We start from the raw sequence: 22,873 nt of genomic DNA on the forward strand, positions 1-22,873 counted from the left end.
CTTGTATTTGGGATGTCAGGACCAAGGAATACTAGGATACAAACACGAAAGATGAGGCTTGATATGACATCGTATGTGAATTATATCCTGATGTCACAGAGCATTCAAGTAGAAAGGAAAATTCTGTTGGTAGGTTTATTTCACTCCAGTATTTCAATAATGTCATGGGTTAAAGGTTTTGTCCGAATTGAAACAGATGAAGCGACTTAATTTCCCAGAATTCCTTATGAAATTTTGTTCAGAAATTTGTCAACATTGATATATTTTGAGAGAGTCCTACATTTCTCTTATTGTTGGCATCTTACATCTTTCTTCCTCTGGCTAATAAAGTATCTATTTCAGTTACAGTTCACATCAAATACAAAAATAAGTGGTTTGTTTACAAAAATGTGCAACTATGGACAAAGTGGATCAAATAATTCGGAAAAATCGCTAGGTTTCTGCGTTTACACCAGGCGCGAGGCACTGTAGTGTCGAAGTATACTTTAAAACATGTTATATGACGATCAGTTTGGCTTTAGGAAAGCTAAAGGCACCAGAGACCCAATTCTGACGTTGCGGTTAATAATGGAAGTAATACTAAAGGAAAATCAAGACACGTTCATAGAATCTGTCTATCGGGAAAAAGCGTTCGACCGTGTGAAAAGGTGCAAGATGTTCGAATTTCTACAACACGTACAAAAGCCAAGAGGGAATAATTAGAGTGGTCGACCAAGAATGAAGTGCTCGGATTAAAAATGGTGTGAGACGGGGACGTAGTCTATCATCCCTACTGTTCAATCTGTTAATCGAAAAAGCAATGATGGAACTAAAAGAAATGTTTAGAAGCGTAACCGAAATTGGAGGTGAAGATATCAATGATACGATTCGCTGATAACATGGCTATCCTGAGTGAAAGTGAAGAAGAATTACATAATCTGCTGAATGGGATCAACAATTTAATAAGAACAGAATACGGACTGAGAGTAAATCGAAGAAAGACGAAAGTAATGAGAAGCAGCTGGAATGTTGGTCACGAAGTACGTGAAGTTAAGGCATTGTCGAAAAACCCGAACAGAAGAGAATCGAAGCATTTGACTTGTGGTGCTACAGAGGAATGTTGAAAATTATGTGGACTGATAAGGTAAGGAATGAGGAGGTTCTGCGTAGAATCTGAGAGGAACGGATATGTGGAAAACACTGACAATGGGAAGGGACAGGATGATACGACACCTGTTGAGAAATCAGCGAATGACTTCCATGGTACTAAAGGGAGCCGTATAGGGCAAAAACTGTAGACAATGGAATACATCCCGCAAATAACTGAGGACGTAGGTTGCAAGTGCTACTCTGAGATGAAGAGGTTGGCACGGGAGAGGAATTAGTGACAGGTCGCATCAAAACAGTCAGAAGGGTGACAGAAAGGAGTGGAAGCTGAGCAACGTCGTGACATTTACGGGCTTACATCGGAAGACCGTACTGGACAGCGGCATTTCTTTTGTCAGTAATGAGATGAGCAACTTATGTACAGGATCTGCCTCCTGAAGTGCCACACTGCTTTCTTAATCACATTGATTCCATAGGTGTGTGTGTGTGTGTGTGTATTCATGATCGCGTACACGTTCCTTGACTAGAACCTGAAACGGAAAAAATAGGGTCAGTGATAAGACATTGGATTCCTGTCGGGGAGGACATCAATTCATATTCCCGTTCGACCATTCTGGTTTCGGTTTCCCCTGAATTTTCGTAGGCATATGCCGCCATGTTTACACTTGGACAGTATGGCAAATTTTCTTCGACATCCTTCGACAATCCGGGCTTATGTTGAAACTTAAATGATCTCGTCGTCACCTTGAGGTCGAACCCTTATCCAGCAAACGTTACTCTAGTTAGAGTATACTGGTAGTACAGGTTTTCTGAATCATACTTTAGAGCCTTGCAGAGTCCTGCTGCAAATAATTAATTTACTGCAGCTTTCTTTTAGAAAGTTTTTTAAAAATTACATCTTCCAGCCTTGCACGAAAGCGTTGCTAAGGTTGGCGACTTATTTATAACGGTATTTCGGTGCAGACTTCTGTAATTTAGTGTTTGACGCTTCTAAATCTACACACGCAGGGCGTAAAGAAACTACGTTACACAAACATGAATAGTGTTTAGAGGAAATAAGAAGACACACTGTTACACGTGACTAAAATGTGACAAATGCACCGTTTGCCTGTTAGAGGGCCATCAAGGTTCTGACATCAGTGATGTTCACAGACGGTATTCAAACTGCCGTGTGCAGAATATGGCATCAAAGTTGTTGCTGGCATTGTGATGGATATGATACTAGAGATGCTGCTGGCTATGTAGTCCGTTTACATAAATGGACAACTGGCAGCTGTATGCTAATGGATATCTATCGAACTGAAAGCCACCAGATTTTCGCTAATAATGACCGTAGCCTCATGTAAAAGGGCGACCAACTCTTCTGTAGTGTCTGCCATCTATAGTTTTCGTACACAAAATGCTTCCACCTCCCTCCCAAAACGAAAACCATAGTAGATCAGCAAATCTCTCAAACAATATTCATCTCTCACCAGTTGGGGCACCGTCTCTGAACATCACTAGCGAAAAAAATTTCAGTGACACACACCGGGGAAACTGTGCTCCTCTGACATTTTACCTCTCTTATACACTCGAAAAATCAGTATATGCAGTGTTATTACACTCTGTACATAAATACAATACAAGCTAGCCGACGGTCTCTATACAGTTGCCGGAGCACTGATTTTCTATTATATTCTCATGACATCTACACCAAATGCGCGCTGGTGACAGCAGAGTAGTCCCACTGTCTACTTCGAATACATTTCCTTCAAGTGCACCTATGTTTCGCTAGAAAAAATTTCCCCTTTCTTCCGAAGATTTTCTTATAATTGTGACGATGGTAGAACTACCATATCATGTGCAGCAGCTTTCTTTAAAGATGCGCTGCACTTTCCTAGAAAAATAGCAACAAATCGAGGTCTAGCAATTGCAACTAGCCCCTAACATTGGATATTTGCAAAGTTCTTCGTTGCTTCAAAGTATTGATTTAAAGTATTTAAATGAGGTGATGAGCGTCAGATGATTACCACTAACTTTGTAATCGTACAGAATCTACATCTACATTTATACTCCGCAAGCCACTCAACGGTGCGTGGCGGAGTGCACTTTAAGTGCCACTGTCATTACCTCCATTTCCGGTTCCAGTCGCGTATGGTTCGGGGGAAGAACGACTGCCGGAAAGCCTCCGTGCACGCTCGAATCTCTCTAATTTTACATTCGTGATCTCCTCTGGAGGAATAAGTAGGGGGAAGCTATATATTCGATACCTCATCCAGAAACGCACTCTCTCGAAACCTGGACAGCGAGCTACACCGCGATGCAGAGCACCTCTCTTGCAGAGTCTGCCATTGGAGTTTGCTAAACATCTCCGTAACGCTAACACGCTTACCAAATAACTCTGCGACGAAACGCGCCGCACAACACCGCGATGCAGAGCACCTCTCTTGCAGAGTCTGCCACTGGAGTTTGCTAAACATCTCCGTAACGCTAACACGCTTACCAAATAACTCTGTCACGAAACGCACCGCTCTTCTTTGGATCTACTCTATCTCCACTGTCAACCCGACCTGGTACGGAACACACACTGATGAACAAGTATAGGTCGAACGAGTGTTTTGTAAGCCACCTCCTTTGTTGATGGACTACATTTTCTAAGGACTCTCCCAATGAATCTCAACCTGGTACCCGCCTTACCAACAATTAATTTTATATGATCAATCCACTTCAAATCGTTCCGCACGCATACTCCCAGCTATTTTCCAGAAGTAACTGCTACCAGTGTTTGTTCCGCTATCATATAATCATCCAATAAAGGATCCTTCTTTCTATGTATTTGCAATTCATTACATTTGTCTATGTTAAGGTTCAGTTGCCATTCCCTGCACCAAGTGCCTATCCGCTGCAGATCTTCCTGCATTTCGCTGCAATTTAATAATGCTGCAACTTCTCAGCATACTACAGAATCATCAGCGAAAAGCCGCATGGAACTTCCGACACTATCCACTAGGTCATTTATATATATTGTGAAAAAAATGGTCCCCCCATAACACCCCCCCTGTGGCACGCCAGAGGTTACTTTAAGGTCTGTAGACGTCTCTCCATTGAGAACAACATATTGTGTTCTCTTTGCTAAAAACTCTTCAATCCAGCCATACAGCGGGCTCTGATATTCCGTAGGCTCTTACCTTGTTTATCAGGCGACAATGCGGAACTGTATCGAACGCCTTCCGGAAGTCAAGGAAAATAGCATCTACCTGGGAGCCTGTATCTTATATTTTCTGGGTCGCATGAACAAATAAAGCGAGTTGGGTCTCACACGATCTCTGTTTCCGGAATCCATGTTGATTCCTACAGAGCAGATTCTGGGTTTCCAAAAACGACATGATACGCGAGCATAAAACATGTTCTAAAATTCTACAATAGATCGACGTCGGAGATATAGGTCTATAATTTTGCGCATTTGCTCGACGACCCTTCTTGAAGACTGGGACTACCTGTGCCCTTTTCCAATCATTTGGAACCTTCCGTTCATCTAGAGACTTGCGGTACACGGCTGTTAGAAGGGGGACAAGTTCTTTAGCGTACTCTGTGTAGAATCGAATTGGTATCCCATCAGCTCCAGTGGACTTTCCTCTGTTGAGTGATTCCAGTTGCTTTCCTATTCCTTGGACACTTATTTCGATGTCAGCCATTTTTTCGTTTGCGCGAGGATTTAGAGAAGGAACTGCAGTGCGGTCTTCCTCTGTGAAACAGCTTTGGAAAAAGGTGTTTACTATTTCAGCTTTACGCCTGTCATCCTCTGTTTCAATGCCATCATCATCCCGGAGTGTCTGATGCTCTTTCGAGCCACTTACTGATTTAACGTAAGACCAGAACTTCCTAGGATTTTCTGTCAAGTCGGTACATAGAATATTATTTTCGAATTCACTGAACGCTTCACGCGTAGCCCTCCTTATGCTAACTTTGACATCGTTTAGCTTCTGTTTGTCTGAGAGGTTTTGGCTGCGTTTAAACTTGCAGTGAAGTTCTCTTTGCTTTCGCAGTAGTTTCCTAACTTTGTTGTTGAACCACGGTGGTTTTTTCCGTCCCTCACAGCTTTACTCGGCACGTACCTGTCTAAAACGCATTTTACGATTGCCTTGAACTTTTTCCATGAACACTCAACATTGTCAGTGTCGGAACAGAAATTTTCGTTTTGATCTGTTAGGTAGTCTGAAGTCTGCCTTCTATTACTCTTGCTAAACAGATAAACCTTCCTCCTTTTTTTTATATTCCTATTTACTTCCATATTCAGAGATGCTGCAACGGCATTATGATCACTGATTCCCTATTCTGCGCTTGCAGAGTCGAAAAGTTCGGGTTTGTTTGTTATCAGTAGGTCCAAGATGTTATCTCCACGAGTCGGTTCTCTGTTTAATTGCTCGAGGTAATTTTTGGATAGTGCACTCAGTATAATGTCACTCGAAGCTCTGTCCCTACCACCCGTCCTAAACATCTGAGTGTCCCAGTCTATATCTGGTAAATTGAAATCTCCACCTGAGGCTGTAACATGCCGAGAAAATTTATGTGAAATGTATTCCAGATTTTCTCTCAGTTGTTCTGCCACTAATGCTGCTGAGTCGAGAGGTCGGTAAAAGGAGCCAATTATTAACCTAGCTCGGTTCTTGAGTGTAACCTCCACCCATTATAATTCACAGGAACTATCCACTTCTACTTCACTACAGGATAAACTACTACTAACAGCGACAAACACGCCACCACCGGTTGCATGCAAGCTATCCTTTCCAAACACCGTCTGTGCCTTTGTAAAAATTTCGGCAGAATTTATCTCTGGCTTCAGCCAGCTTTCCGTACCTATAACGATTTCATCTTCGGTGCCTTCTATTAGCGCTTGAAGTTCCAGTACTTTACCAATGCAGCTTCGACAGTTTACAATTACAATACCGATTGCTGCTTGGTCCCCACATGTCCTGACTTTGCTCGCACCCTTTGAGGCTGTTGCCCTTTCTGTACTTGTCTGAGGGCATCTAATCTAAAAAAACACTCAGTCCACGCCACACAACCCCTGCTACCCATGTAGGTGCCTGCTACGTGTAGTGGACTCCTGACCTATCCAGCGGAACCCGAAACCCAACCACCCTATGGCACAAGGCAAGGAATCTGCAGCCCACACGGTCGCAGAACCGTCTCAGCCTCTGATTCAGACCCTCCACTCGGCTCTGTACCGAAGGTCCGCAGTCAGTCCTGTCAACGATGCTGCAGATGATGATCTCTGCTTTCATCCCGCTAGCGAGACTGGCACTCTTCACCAAATCAGATGGCCGCCGGAAGCCAGAGAGGATTTCCTCCGATCCACAGCGACACACATCATTGGTGCCGACATGAGCGACCACCTGCAGGAGGGTGCACCCTGTACCCTTCATGGCATCCGGAAGTACCCTTTCCACATCTGGAATGACTCCCCCCGGTATGCACACGGAGTGTACATTGGTTTTCTTCCCCTCTCTTGCTACCATATCCCTAAGGGGCCCCATTACGCGCCTGACGTTGGAGCTCGTAACTACCAGTATGCCCACCCTCTGCGACTGCCTGGATCTTGCAGACTGAGGGACAACCTCTGGAACAGGACAAGCAGCCGTGTCAGGCCGAAGATCAGTATCAGCCTGAGACAGAGCCTGAAACCGGTTCGTCAGACAAACTGGAGAGGCCTTCCGTTCAGCCCTCCGGAATGTCTTTCGCCCCATGCCACACCTCGAGACGATCTCCCACTCTACCACGGGTGAGGGGCCAGCCTCCATGTGGGCAATACCCCGGGCAGCCACAGCCGTAGTCCGATCGGGGGATGCGTGGGACGAGCTAGCCGTCCCCGACAAACCCCCATCCGGACCCCCACAGTGATGCCCATTGGCAACAGCCTCAAGCTGTGTGACCAAAGCCAACACTGCCTGAAGCTGGGAGCTAAGGGATGCCAACTCAGCCCGCATCCGAACACAGCAGTTGCAGTCCCTATCCATTCTAAAAACTTTTGTGCAAAGAACGTCTGAACTAATCTACAGAGAGCACAAACAATTCGACACAAAATTTAAACAGTTATTAAAATACAAGATATCCTAGTAAATGCAGTACTGCTGCTACTTGCGCACTGCTGACACACTGCTCGGCGGCGGAAGGAGACTACGCGATTTTACACTATTCATGTACTAAAACGCGATGCTACAACTCTCAAATACTATAATACGCCTGAAATTTATGAATTAAACAGTGCCCGTACCCAAAAGCACGCAAAGAAATTAAGAATTAAACTATGTAACAAATAAGTGAGCTAAGAGTATACGACTTGCTGCTGGCAGGTGCTTATCCAACGGCGGCAGGGAGCACACTGGCTGTGACCAACCGACACTGGCCGTTCAAAACGAAAACAGAAGACAGACGACTACGCGAATTTACACTATTCAGGTACTAAAGCGCGATGATACAACTCTCAAATACTATAATACGCCAGAAATTTATGAATTATACAATGCAAGTAACGAAAAACACGCAAAGAAATTAAGAATTAAACTATGTAACAAATAAATGAGCTAAGAGTATACGACTTGCTACTGGCAGCTGCTTATCCAACGGCGGCAGGGAGCACACTGAGGATCTCTCTCTTAGTTGTGGGTATTAACTTACATTATTCTCGTTTAAACAGAACTGGTGTTAAATAGTTCTATTGAAACTTTAGTACAAACCATTCTCTATTTCTCACGTCTCACAGCGAAATGTTTTTACAACAACAGCAGTGTGCTGCGCGATAATTCGTTTACGTATATTTACTATACTAACTGTTCCACTACTCATCTTTACAGCACACTCTATACACATTCGTCTCCATAGAAACTTCACCGTTTTGTATAGCATACTGGATACAAATAATCCGAATTCCTGTGAGCCAATCATGTACCAAGCCTTGTAGTTAATTGGTCGTAATATAATCTCACAATGTGATATGCGTGGTACTTAATTTTTTTTCTTATGTATTTCGACAAACCGAAAAGCATCACCAAAAGCCAAAATGCTACCGAATAAAAATAAAATTATTAGGCAAGTGTTTATTTAAAATTTGTTACTCAGCAAAACATGTAAGTATGACTTTAGTTAGGAGAGAAAATGGAGGGCTTCGTAGTAGCCTTTCTGCGCCGTGGTGCACGACGCCGCAATATTCGTTCCGCTCCGAGTCTTAGAGATTCACGTATATTTCGCCGCATGACAACATAAATCAACATTATGAAGGTAGGCTTTTCTCCAAAATTCATATTGGTCAAAATAACCTCAGTTCATCAGATTACATTAAAAAAATATCTCACAGTAAAACATGAACAATGGCGAATAAGTCGTAAAGTTAATACCACATTTATATTTTAAGTCTGCAGTTTAGGATAATTTGTGCCTGGTTCAGCAGTTATAAAAATGATAATATTTTGAGAATCGTCTCCGAATGTAGCCTGTTTCAATGCAAGTAAATGAATTGCAATTAGAAAACATACTATACGTTATTATCACGTAGTAAGACTACACTGAAAAAGTAAAGTGATGGCCAAACTACAGCAATGTCGATCGTATGTGGATACAAGGAAGCACGGCAGTGTTATTGCACACAGCATATTTTCAGAGGATATGGATAAAGAATTACTGCGCACGGTACAAATATTATCTATTTAATTTCGTATTTTATTTGCCTGTTGGGCGAGTGAAAAATGACTACCATTTTGCCTTTGTAACCACCCTAATCTCTCCTGTCTTATTCTCCTGGGTACTACACACGACACTGTTACCCTTGGTGTCTTTATTTGTAACCGTTTTACTTTTGGATTATCTGCAGGTTCATGAAGCAATTTGTTTGTGCTGACATTGTTATCTCTGTGCTGTTCTATAGACATTGTTAAGAGAATTTTTTGCTGAAATTGTGGTGTAAAGATTCTGTTGAGTTATTCTCAATGGTTTGACTTTAAATTACTTTTGATGATATTTGCAATTAATGAGTTTAGAAATGCAACGGATAAAGCTAGTCGCACCTTCACCAACGCATTCGACATAGAGGTAGGTAACCGCTTACTTGAAACATGCTCCTTTTCAAACTGACCCAAAACTGAAATATCGGAATTTTGTTAATTATTTGATTTCATTTCGTTTAACTTTATTCCTATTCTTTTCTTTTATAGAAGTTACATTTGATTTGCATCATCCAATGAATAAATAGAGGGTGATAGGAATTGTCATGGGTAACATGTAATTAGCATGAACGAACTACTTTTACTGTATCGATCAACATTCTCTCTGAATTTAAACTACATGGATTTTAACCGACTTTATTTCTGAATTGGAATATCGTAGCTTTAGTTACTTGCAATTATTATTAAAAAAACTTCTTTTAATCGGTCTGTTTCCTATGACTTGTAAGGAGTATGCTTCGCCGGCGATGGGCGAAGCATGACAGAATCTCTGACCAGAGAGTAGTTTATTGTTAGTTGTTGCTTGTCGCGAGTCTGCGCTAGTCTGCGCGAGTCGACAGTAGTAGTCAGTCGGATACAGTAGAAGCGAGTGGACAGTAGTAGTCGGTCGGATTCAGTAGCGAGTGGACGGTAGTAGTCTGCGGGAGTCGGCATGCGTCGGCTGTGTGCTCTGCTCGCGACTCTGGTCAGGACTCTGGACGATGAGTATTGTTGTAGAAGGTAAAGAAGCAGCATTGCGTATATCTAATAATGTATGTTAATTGTAATTAATATGTTCAAAAATGCCCCAATAATAATTTTTTTATAAAGTAACTCTTTTAAAGAAAAATATTCATTTCAATTTAAAGAATATTTCCTATGCATTCTCTCCAAGAATAAAAAATATATATATATATATATATATATATATATATATATATATATATATATATATATATATATACACCCCAGCATTGCACGAAGCTGTGTCGAAGCATGTATAATTAAGAGCAGATATAGATGCAGTTTTTATTGAGGTAAGAATTTTTGCTTTTTTATTCAGAATACAGGGCCGAAGGTCAGCGCTGCTGCCCTTATAAAATTTACCAGATATTATTATTTCTGTTGAGAGGTTACATTTGGTTCATGGTTCATTATTTAATTAATATTATTGTGGGTTCATGGTCAATTTTCATTCATTAATTTTTGTGTGAGGAGGTTACACTTGGCTCCATTTCCATTAATCAATTTCTGCTGAGAGGTTACAGACTTACTCCTTGGTCGCACTATCAGGAACTCAAAGGGGGGAAACGCTCTCAGAACAAATCAATATTTTCATGGTATGACACTCACGGATAGGCACATCTAAATCAGCCAAGTGCTACTGATAAAACTATTTGCGATAGCGTACTTCATACAGAAGCTGTGCAGCCAAGATGCCTCAGGATACTTTCTTTACATAAGCTCCTTAAGCGAGGGGGACAGATTGAATCAATGAGCAAACACATGTTCCTAAGAGAGGCTTTGATTACGATTAATAGTACAGAAAATGTTCTATTACTTCACCTAATCACGTGAACAGGCGGTGGTGCGTTAACTGCTTTGGAGGGATCACTCAGAACCGCTACCACTCATGTGAAAGACGCATGGATGTTGCCATATAAGTGGCTGAAAGCGTTATAATTATGATATTGAAATCAAAAGAGTGGGGGCAGTAAATGAAGAACTATGATCACAGACTTCTGTGCGCCTTTGATATGCACGTGGCTATCTCTTCGTTACAAAGAAACAAATTCAAAAAATATACATAATGTTCCCTAGACTATCATCAAAATGTTTCATATTACTTTAAATACGCGCTAGGACATTATGTTATCAGCTGGTTGCCTACTTCAAGACACTTCCTGCCACTTGCGTACACGTGGGCGGTAAATACATTTACTACGAGCGATTGTCAACCCAGCACTCAATGTTAATCGATAAAAACATCTATCCCGCTATTCATGCTGCCTGTAATAATCCTTGACCACCGTTAAAATCCCACCAATATGATATTCTGACCGTTACTGCTTTCTTCGAAGTCGCGCGCACACGAGGCGCGGACACAAGCTACAAAATGGGCCGAAAAATCGTCTAAAAACTGTTTAAAAGCATTCTGCCACATTACATTGAGAACTACTTCAAAATTTATCTCCATAGCACAAAATTATGTTCGCAAAGAAATATCTTGACCCGCGTTTGTAAATACAACCATTTATCTACCTGAAGCTCGTCCTGCAAGGTGCAATACAGGCGGTAGCAACTATCGCTCTCTCATTACCTTACTCTGCCAAGGCAACACTAATTACGTCGACATGTGACAATTCACTAACCAAACGAATCATAACTAACACATCGTGAGTCCTATCCACAATGGTGTAACTCATATATGATCTTCTTATCACACACCAATCTGTGCTCAGCTGGAGCACATATCTTTAGCTCGACCCCGATACTAGTAATGCCACGACGTGGCTGCTTTCCAGAGACAACGGTTCATCATTCAAAATTATATCCTCGTATCATTCGCTCATACACAATGGAAGAGGTATAGATAGGACGAGGAAGTGTGCCACATAGGTGTACTTACCGATGTTAAACACAGCGGTACACATTTCCATGTCGATTAGCAAAAGTTCGTGATTTCCAGAAGAAAACACTCTTTTCATGCCATAAATAATTGTAAACATTACCTGGTTTGCTTTCTGATCTCATCTGCATATCGACAGTTGTCGGTAAACGTACTAAAGGTATCGCTTCACAACATACTGATGCATGATAGTATACGATCAGTGTAGTGCTTGTAGCTTGATTTGTAACACGGAAACATCACTTATCCGTGTGGTTAGTGCACGTATGAAACGTGCTGTAGACAGGACGTTTCTAAACGTCAGTATTTCACTAACAATAGGCTATGGTAAAAATGAGGAATTTACCTATTCAGAGGAACGTGTTTTGAAGCAGTACTGTGGTACGAGGCCACCTGAATATAGACACGACGGGTTTGATTGTTTTAAGATATTAACATTTGGGAGTGAGCTAACAATTGTACACGATACTGCTCAAAGACGAAAAACTGTGGCAATCCAATTTAAAAAATAAAATAAAGGGAATGAAAAGATTAAATAATAAAAAAATCGGCAATGAGCAAACGGCATGTGGATGAAGAAGGCAATGGAAACCACTGCAATAAAGACACTTCTTGTGGTTCTACAAGACACGTGAAATGTAACTTACAAATATTTTATAATGAACTCTCCTTTGGCTAAAGATTTCGCATTAGTCTCCGATTGTGATATCCGCGAGCGGACTGTCATGGGATAGGTAAACACGAGAAAAATATTATCCAGCGAAAAGGTAACATTCTTACAAGTCGTAAAGTGGACTGTCAGACCCTTTGACATGCTAGGGAACCTAGACAACCGGAAAAATGAAAATCAGTGGCTCGATCAAGATATAGTGAATTCAGTTAAGTAAAATGAAAAGAAGTAAGGATTTCTGGTCAGACACATACGGGGTAATTACAACCACAACAGTAAATGGTATAACGGGAATTATGGATAGGAAGGTAAGGGACAAAATCAATTTTTATAGGGTTGCTCTTAATAGAATTGATAGCACATCAACGTCAACAACAATATTTCAGGTACAAATGCCGAAGTCATAAGCAGAAGAAGAGATTTAGAAGGTTCAGTACGTAAGTGGAGATGATAATCTAGTATTCATCGTTGATAGCAGGAAAAGGACGTAAAGAAAGAGTTAAGATGGAATTTTTGTTGGGGGCAGGAATGGAAGAGGAGAAAGACTGATAGAGTTTGGCAGTGAATGTCAAGTGGGAAAAGCGAATGCGCTATTCAAAAATCACATGACGAGCAAACAGCCTGAAGAGGCATAAGAATAAGGGAAGATTCCATAAGGAAATTGTGAAATCAGATAATGGATAGCAAGGAATATCCAGCAGCAGTTAATGGATCGGATGGCAATTTTGAAGAACTGTCTGTAATTTGAGGAACTCGTCGCGGGGGAATCAACGTGGACAGAAATGGAGTACTAAGGTACTGAAGCAAGATGAGATGCTTTCTTTTGTAGTTCTCTGAGGCCCTCGACAGTGCGACAACGAAAACCCACAGGAGGCAGTTCAGCTGAAGAGGAATGTACTTCTCTAAATAGAACAATTACCAAAGCTGAACATACAAATAAAAGTACAAGAAACGAAACTGAAGAAGCGTGAGGTAACACAAGAAATACTTCAATTGATCGACGGAACGAGGATATCCAAATATAATGAATGAAATTAAGGAATACAGATCTTAAGTACGTTAGAAATGAAATAGTTGATAAGCGCCGGGAGCAAAGAACGAAATGACTGCAGAGAATATGTGAAGAAACAGAGACAGAAATACACATCAAAAGGAGAGATTCAGCATATAGAAAATTGAAAACAAAAATACTTCCTCTCCATTTGGATGTATGGCGCACCCGGATTAAAATTATTTCAGAATAAAAACCGTCTTGGTTGGCAAAGTTATTTTACGTTCAAAAATGGCTCTGAGCACTATGGGACTTAACTTCTGAGGTCGTAAGTCCGCTGTTATTTTACGTCAATGGCGCGATTCGCCTTTTTGGGACATCATCAGATTGTGTATAAAAAAAGCTTCATATGTAATCCATCCATCATCAATCCATGCAAATAGTCAAATGGATGCTAAAGTAACTGGATATGTAACCCATTCGTCATATAATCGTATAAAATGAGAAGTGGACCTTAAACACACCAGCAGACTGTGTCCAGCAGCACGGTAAAGGGTCGCGTTTACTAAACAAACAGGGTATGTGCCGACACATCAAAGCGCGCGCTTTTAGCAAGCACACAAATATCGGTGGGTCACACCAGGATGTAAAAATCACGTATAGTGCGGGAAAACCTGCCTCGGTGACGCGAAGGTCTGGCTAAACGCACATTTACGAAATACGAAAACTACGTAAAACAAGTAGATTAAGACGCACATTCGCTAGCCACTGCAATCACATGAGACCAAAAACAGAGTAAGGTACCCCCATAAAATCAGGAAAAATAGGTAAAATGATGACATGGCAAACAGTGATTCAGAAAATGTCATCAAAGGTAAATTTTAAAGTGCGTGCATTCAAGGTTAACAAACCCAAACATCAAGGCATAAGGAACAGGGTACTCTAAATACCGAAAACTAGAAACAAAATGTGGGTTTGTAAGCTATAATACAGAAATAAGTAAAGTCTGATACGACAAAGAAAAGCCGTTAAAAAGACCTCCTTGAAATACAGTTCCCATATCATCCCTCATAACGAAACAAGAACTTAAAAAATAATGCTCTCCTAATAAAATAAAAGATATCATTATAGCAACGGTTAAAGACTGGGAGCGCTGTATTATGGCCAAAGGCCTTACCAAATTGGTAACACCGCGTTGCCCTCAGATCACCGAAGCTAAACGCTGTCGGCTACTTGGACGGTGACCGTCCGTGACGCCCAAGCGCTGTTGGTAAGCTGAGTGCACTCAGCCCTAATGAGACCAGTTGAGGAGCTACTCGACTGAAAAGTAGCGGCTCGAGTCACGAAAACTGGCAACGGGCGGGGGTGCGGTGTGCTGACCACATGCCCCTCCCTCACAGCAACCAGTGACGCTATAGGCTACGATCGTTCGGTACTGTTGGGCCTTGCGAGGTCTGATCGGAAAGAGTTCTTTAGCATTGTATTATGATATACTTGTTTTCTGCTGATTACTTGATCGTTCAACAACCAGTATCTGAAGATTCAGAACGTAGCTTTCAAAAGCAAATTCAGAAGTAAACGCTTATCGTACAAATAAATGCGTCAAACTTTGTGTTGGGCTGTTATGTCCCGGGGTTCAATAGATAGAGATAAAACAGTAATCAAGTAGATGGGTAATTATAACTCATTTATTCTGAATAAAATTACAATGAAAGATATTCTACAAGCACTGTACAGCTCGGCTATGAGTTACAGAAAGATAATGCCATCAAGGAACTCTGTTAGAGGGTGCATCTTGAAACCCAGGCACTGCAAGGTGCAGCATTAAGGCTACGTCTGTAAGTCGGTGTGCGCTGAGATCAGGGTCTTTCCAGAATCAGCGATGGTTTGCGCTGGTCGGCGATGGTCGAGGCTGTACTATGAATGAGAGACCGCGAAACGATCGGCGCAATTTTCCGGAGTAGCCGTGCACTGGCTTAAGTTCAGCCGCATCACATGTACACAACGTGGACTATTTTCTTACACGAGAGTTGTGGAAATAAATAGTCCCACACACGCTGCGCCTCCTTTCATTAACTGGAAAGCCACAAATAGGTGGAAGTTGTGGCCGCAATGATGGCGTTCTGAGGCTCTGGCGATAACATGCCATGTCGCTCTTGTTTCTTGACTTGCTAAAAGGAACTGTTCTGGTGATAAATGGCTGACAGTGGCTTATCAAGATGGTTGATGGTGATATCTTGGCCACACACAGAACTTGAGTGGGTTTCTAGTTGTTGTCCTGTCGGATTCTAGGTGCACATAGCGCATTCCATCTTCGTTGAGTAGATGATGGCGGAGCCCTCTCGCTTGTAGTCGAAGATCTTTTACCCCTTCCTTTGTCAGGAAAGTGATGGTGAAGCCATTGAAGTGCAGTTGTACAGCTAGTATTCTCTCTCTCTCGTGGAGAGAGAAAGAGAGAGAAAGAGATGGCGGTGCTCAACCAATGTTGGGAGGAGCGGTACCGATGGGAGTTCACAATGGGAACGGTGTAGATGAAGTTAATGTTGATAACGCCAGCGAAGCCAACATCGGCTGGAGCACAAACCTCGGAACACGTACCCAGTATAGACATACGTTGTATGGTAGATGTCAGGGACAACATGGGCGTGATGGCGGACAGTGGAGTGGGCGAGAATGGGAGTGACTTAAAATAAGAGACACAGCGCTGCGGAAGGAACTGTGACGTAAGCGGCTATGGTGGAACACCGAAACGAGATTGGCAAAGCATCGGAAGAATCCATTGTGTTCAAGGCCGCTGGACGATCTGACATGGTGAAAGCGTATCAGGAAAAGAATGAAGTGCCAGAAATGTAGTCGGTAGCATGTTCACTGCCACTATGTTTGTGAGCGAATGGAAAGGATGACGGCAATGCTAGAGAAAAAGCAGTGCATAGGTACGTGTATGAAAACGAAAAGGTGGGGCGCAGGAGAAAGTGGGACACTGAGTACTTGCCGCGTGAACATGTGTAGGAGGCTTCAGTTAATGAAAGAGGAAATGAGGGTCGTGGAAAACCCGAGTCGGCCGGCAGAGCCAAGCAGGTCGGCGGAAAAAAATGTAGAACCCCAGAAGAGACCATTGAGACCATTGTATATGAAGCTGCTGGAGGCCAGGTGACAATGGAGATAAGATGTTCCTGGAGGCCAGCTGATCCGCGAGACAGCTGACACTGGAGATGGATAACCCTGTGGACAAATGACCCTTCATATCGATTGCGGCTGGCCATGGTAGTCGCTGGGGGTAATGATGCCAGTGCATCGGGCACAGGTAGAGGAAAGCTGAGGCTGGGTGGAAGACGAGGTCCGGTGCAGCCGAAAACGGAACTGGAGCACAGCGGTCAAGGAGGTCCTTGGCAGTTACATTCTCACGACGAGCGTCAGCCTTAACAGCAAACTGTAAAGCAATGGGAGTAACGTTGGCTACAGTGGAAGAAAGGATGTCGGCAGCTGGCAGGTGAACGAGGCTTGCAGCTGGAATGAACAAGAGCTTTGCCTCCAGGAAACTGGGAAATGTCAAGAGCATCAGGCGTGGACTAGATGTAGAAAGGTACGTGAGAGTACAAAATAATGATAAGAAGAAAACTGTACACTGGTAGAGACAGCTGGCACTCACACAGTAGAGGGACCTGAAATAGGGGCCATGAAAGAACCAGGTCCGAATACAATGCCACATAAAGACCAGTAACGCGAAACTTGTTGGGAGACAGACTCACTACAGACCAGGTGGATGACCGGACAAAGTTCGAGAAAAGTTGCCACTAGAGCCAAAAGATCTAAATTACTCAGATTTAATTGGCAAATAGGACCTTCACTGAGCACGACTGATGGTAAAAATGAGTTACTCGTCACCAGGTTCTGTTCTGGCGCGAGGTGTAAAAAGTGGTGTGTAGCATGGGAAAAACTTTGATCCTTTTCCCAGTGCCTCCACTGAAAGTAAAGGGACTGCGATGGCTCCAAGTGTGGGTGAAACAGGATCAGGCATCAGGCAGATGGAGGGGGCGGTGGGCAAATGACGAGCGAGACTGTAATGCTAAGATCGTCACCAATTCTGTTATATCGTGAGAACTGTGCAACGAAATACAGTTATCCTGAGTGCCAACGACGAAACTGGGACAGTCCAACGTGGAAGGTAGGAATGAGAGACTGGCTGATAAAGGCTGTGAGCCATGTTTCGGTAATTTAATTGTTAGATCATTAGCCCGTGAAAGGCTAAAGTCCTGAATTCGAGTCTCAGCCCAGTAAACAGTTTCAGTCTCAAGGAAGTCTTAGCCTTGTTGTTGCTGCTGCTGCTGCTTCTGTTGTTGTAATAGTTGTACTGGCTTGCTACCCAGAACTGCCTGACATGTGCCAATGCAGGTAGCTGACAACGCCTCAAGCTAGGCCACCCATGGAGAGCGGGTGTGCTAGAAGCTGCTAGCCAATCGGCGTGGAGATGAGTATACTGCATCCCTTTTTCTTCAGTGAGTAAACGGAAAAGATACTGTATGGCCGGTGATATGTTTTCTGCCTCCCATTACTAGGCTTCATTAAACTGAGCTATATAGTTAAATCTTATAACCCAAAGAAGTTCTGTATTTGAATGTGATGGAACCTCAAAGTGTAAAATTAATTAGGCATTTATTTGTGCTTCACATTTCATAATAGGCAGGGTGAAAGATGTCTCTTCGATCAACTAATGTTAATGGGCAAAAATATAACAGAGCTGGTCTTAAATATTTTGTTACTGTTAGTGGTAAAACCCGTTTTGAAAGAAGGAAAATATCAGGAGATGGACTAAGATTAAGAACATAACCCGCAAAGACCTAATTCGTACACCAGTTAAAATTTACATCAATTCCAAAATGTATATGGAGTACAGATGGGTCGTCGTTTCGACTACACCATTGTCTTTCATATACTAATGCACAGAAGATCATAAGCTTTTTTTTTTTCTTATTCATTTAATCAATATTTTCTGAGATGTGGCTATGAGGTGAACGTTACGTTCTGGGAATCGAATGGCTGAACAGCAGCAAGAGTACACAAATAGAAGTGTTACAATTTGTCTTTTAATATAATTTTAAAACATTGTTTCAGCATTTTGATATGTACCATAAGTTGCAACATTTTTATTATTCGGCAGCTAATTTCGATATTAAAGTCATCGTCCGGCAGACAAATTTTTTATGGTACGATGGATACGTGGCATACATCATAATAACTTTTAAAATTTGCCAGACGATGCAATTAACTTCACAATTAGTTCGGCAATAATAAAAACTTAGCAGCTTGCGGAAGTTCCATGTCAGTAAATCTTTTATAAAATCTATCGAGTAGAAAAGGAAGAAGGAATTAGTCTAACAGCCACCTCTGACTCCATTTTCATACTTGATACCTTCGAAGTAAGGATCGACTAACTCAGTCGAGAACTGATTAGCGTCCTTACGATTAGCGACATGCTTTAGTACTGAAGGCAGTTAGTGTTATGTGCACTACGACCTCCTCACGCTCTAACGCCCGGTACTTCTACAGCTCTCGTTAGCTCAACGTGATGATACGCTGCTTCATCGAAACATGTAGATTATGTAAAAATGATTACTGACAACCATTCTTAATAGTACCTAACAGCCATCTCACACCGGTTCTCAGTGTCACAAACATGTATAAAAATAGCTGGGCACGTATAATACCTTAAACCTGAAGAACGCAAGTGAGTTCAAAGCACGTTCATTAGAATTTTGACGCAAACCTTGTAAAAATTACCTACGAGGTACTAAATCTTGAAGAGCTAGTGCCTCACATTCTATACGTTGTACCCTAACAGTCACCTCCAAACGGCTCAGTGATTTGTCCTCATAGCATGGCAGTTGACGGAAGATACATTTTTAAATGCATTGATTACGCCATTCTCAAAGCCCGTTCTCGCGTCACCCACGCTGACGCCTGTATTCACTGGTAAAATACGCACTGTTTGTTGAAGGCGTCTATAGAGAACATGAAGGCAGTCCACGTCTGCTACTATAATGTAGATGCGACGAAGTCTCTTGCAGTGCTCTTCGCTTCACAGTGCACACAATCATTTCAGTAAGCTCATACGATTCGTGTCCCATTGTTTAATCAGAACCAGACACAACAAATAAAGAGACACAACAAAGTCTTAGTAGTAGAATAAGGTTCGTTACCGATGGAGAATGGGAACGAGTATCAGGGCTTCTTAACGCCAATACGCTGTAAATGCTTCAGGAATTGGTGATGTCAGTGGCTGCAGGATCATCTCAACTACTATTCGAGCGAACGTTGCTGAAAGCAATTGACGTCTGGGGTCGGATAACTCTCAAAGAGGCAGTACTCACTGCCTCACATGAAGTTCTTCAGTGGACTGAACAACACAGGAAATGGACAATGCCTTACTCCTGCCTAGTCGCACTACTGCTTCTCTGCAATAGGAAGAAAATGTGGAATGTTCCGATGACCAACGAGGCGTTTAAACCACAGTGTGTGGAGCATATAGTTCAAGCTGTAGGCATTTATGCGATGTTTTGGAATATATTTCGTGCCATGACGTGGGTCCAATCATTAAAGTTGCCGTGGGTGTGAAATACGAAGTTTACATCGATTTTCTTGATTTCTAAATGTTGCGTTTCATGATGATGGATAAAATAACTATTTGAAGGTCTGCACCCATTCTTTCCTAGCTTGACGAACACTCTGGCACCATATCACGCATCTCTCCAGCTGAAAGGAATCTATGATGCATCCTAGAATTAGTGTCAGCCGATGATGGTGAAGCCTGAGTTTACGAAGACTGCTTAGCAGGACTAATGAATCATAGGCTTCCTTGAAAGCCACCAAGACAGACACACACACTTTGGGCCTTATACACATATCAAAAAAACTTTTGCATCACCTCGGTTCCGAGAGTTCCGGAAGCTGTACAGAAAACTGGAATAGAGGTCAACATAGCATCATTCCCACTCTTTTTATTGCTCATGAAAACCACACATTGCATCTTGTACCACTATACAGCGAGACTTTCAGAGGTGCTCGTCCAGACTGCTGTACACACCAGTACCGGCAATACCCAGTAGCACGTCCTCTTGCATTGATGCATGCCTGTATTCGTCGTGGTATACTATCTACAACTTCACCAAGCTACTGATAGACCAAATTGTCCCAGTCCTCAACGGCGATTCGGCGTAGATCCCTCAGAGTGGTTGGTGGTCACGTCGTCCATAAACAGCCCTTTTCAATCTATCCCAGGCACGTCCGATAGGGTTCGTGTCTGGATAACATGCTTGCAACTCTAATCGAGCGATGTCGTTATCCTAAAGGAAGTCATTCATAAGATGTGCACGATGGCAGCGCGAATTTTCGTCCATGAAGACGAATGCCTCGCCAATATGCTGCCGATATGGTTGCACTAGCGGTCAGAAGATGGCATTCACGGAACGCATAGCCGTTACGGTGCCTTCCGGCGTAAGTAGGTTCCACATAATGCTACCCCAAAACAGCAGGGAACTTCCACCTTGCTGCACTCACTGGACAGTGTGTGTAAGGCGTTCAGCCCGACCAGGTTGCCTCCAAACAAATCTCCTACGATTGTCTGGTTGAAGGCATGATCGACACTCATTGGTGAAGACAACGTAATGTCAATCCAGAACGGTCCATCCGGCATGTTGCGGGCCCATCTGCACCGTGCTGCAAGGTGTCGTGGTTGCAAAGATGGACCTCGCCATGGACGTCGGGAGTGAATTTACGCACAGTCTGAGTCGTAACACGACGTCCTATGACTGCACGAAAAACATTATTCAACATGGTGTCGTTTCTTTCAGGGTTCCTCCGAGTCATAATCCGTAGGTAGCTGTCATATACTGCAGCAGTAGCCGTTGGGCCGCCTGAGCAAGGCATGTCGTCGACAGTTCCTGTCTCTCTCTATTCCTCCATGTCCGGACAACATCGCTTTGGTTCACTTCCTTGCTGAGAGCCCTTCCTGGCACAAAGTAAAAATGCTAACGCGATCGACGTTATTGACCGTCTAGACTTCAGAAAAAAACAAGCCGTGTACCTCCTTCCTTGTGGAATGGCTGTAACTGATCGGCTATCGGACCCTCTCCGTCTAACAGGCGCTGATCATGTATGGTTGCTTACATCTGTGGGCGGGTTTAGTGACATCTCTGAACAGTCAAAGGGCCTGTGTCTGTAATACAATATCCACAATCAACGTCTCTCTTCAGGAGTTCTGGGATCTGGGGTGATGAAAATTTTTTTTTATGTGTGTAGTATAATATGTGATAATTTTTTTAAGTTAATAATAATAATAATAATAATAATAATAATAATACAGTCATTAGATATTGCCCATATCCCGTGGGATTCGCCTGACATGGGTGCTTAGACAGGAAGCAGAAATGATAAGCAGGTTTTCTTTGTCTCGTGATGACTGGGTATTGTGTGAAGTCCTTAGGTTAGTTAGGTTTAAGTATTTCTAAGTTCTAGGGGACTGATGACCATAGATGTTAAGTCCCATAGTGCTCAAAGCCATTTGAACCATTTTTTGATAAGCAGAAATGGTTAGCACTGTCTTTGCTTAGCTTGGAACAGTAAATCCGTTATCACACCTAGCTCCTCATACGTAGACGAAGCACAGAGAAATTACCATAAATTTTTGACCCTTCGGCTGATTCTGCTAAGAGACCGCGATGACCTCGTTGCGGCATCTTCTTACACCAACTCAGCGGTGGTGCTACGTGCATGTGCAGCATACGGTGTGCATTTCATCCGGCCTCGGATTGGTGGGGCCGTCACATGGGTTTGTTGTCAACTTCGGGGTACGTCTGCCCAGTGTGGTACCTATAATGTACGACACCACATATTTCTGTCCGAGAACTCCTTGGCGTCATCGTATGTTGGGTCTGCGTGAAACAACATCGGGGGAGGGGAAGGGGTGGAGATGTGGGTGATGGTGCCACTGCGGAGACAGGAGCCGAAACTTCAGTCAATGCTGAGCTCCTGCCCGCACCCTGACATCCGTCCATAGGCTGCGCACCCATGCCAATGGATGGAATATCACCTTCTACTGTTGGAGGCCGAAAATGACTTAAGGTGCCATGGCGGCCTACTGGAAAGTAGCAGAGCAAAGGGGACCACCTCTTGCGGCTGAAGATGCAACGATGCGACGACCATTGGCTACCTGTCCGGCGTCAGCGGCGCGGAAGAGAGAGTTGATGCGAGCTGAGACTGCAGGGCTGTCCTGGGCACCGAATCCGTAAAGGAAAAATTTGCCGCAGTATCATGCATCCTGCACGAGCGAGGCTGACTCTGATTACCCTTCTGCAGCCCTGCGAGAACCTGTAAGACATAGAAAAGGTGTCCGAACACATTACTGATAACGCCTCATGTACAACACCTGCGTCTGCCAAAAAACCCTGAAAACGACGACATTACTAATATTAAACTTCTAGCGCTGCAGAGGATTGACTCAGAGCTGCGTAGGATGCAGGAACTGAAGCCTCTTCGTTATCGGCGTC

This window comes from Schistocerca americana, chromosome 5, assembly GCF_021461395.2.
Source record: "Schistocerca americana isolate TAMUIC-IGC-003095 chromosome 5, iqSchAmer2.1, whole genome shotgun sequence".
Classification (NCBI taxonomy): Eukaryota; Metazoa; Arthropoda; class Insecta; order Orthoptera; family Acrididae; genus Schistocerca; species Schistocerca americana.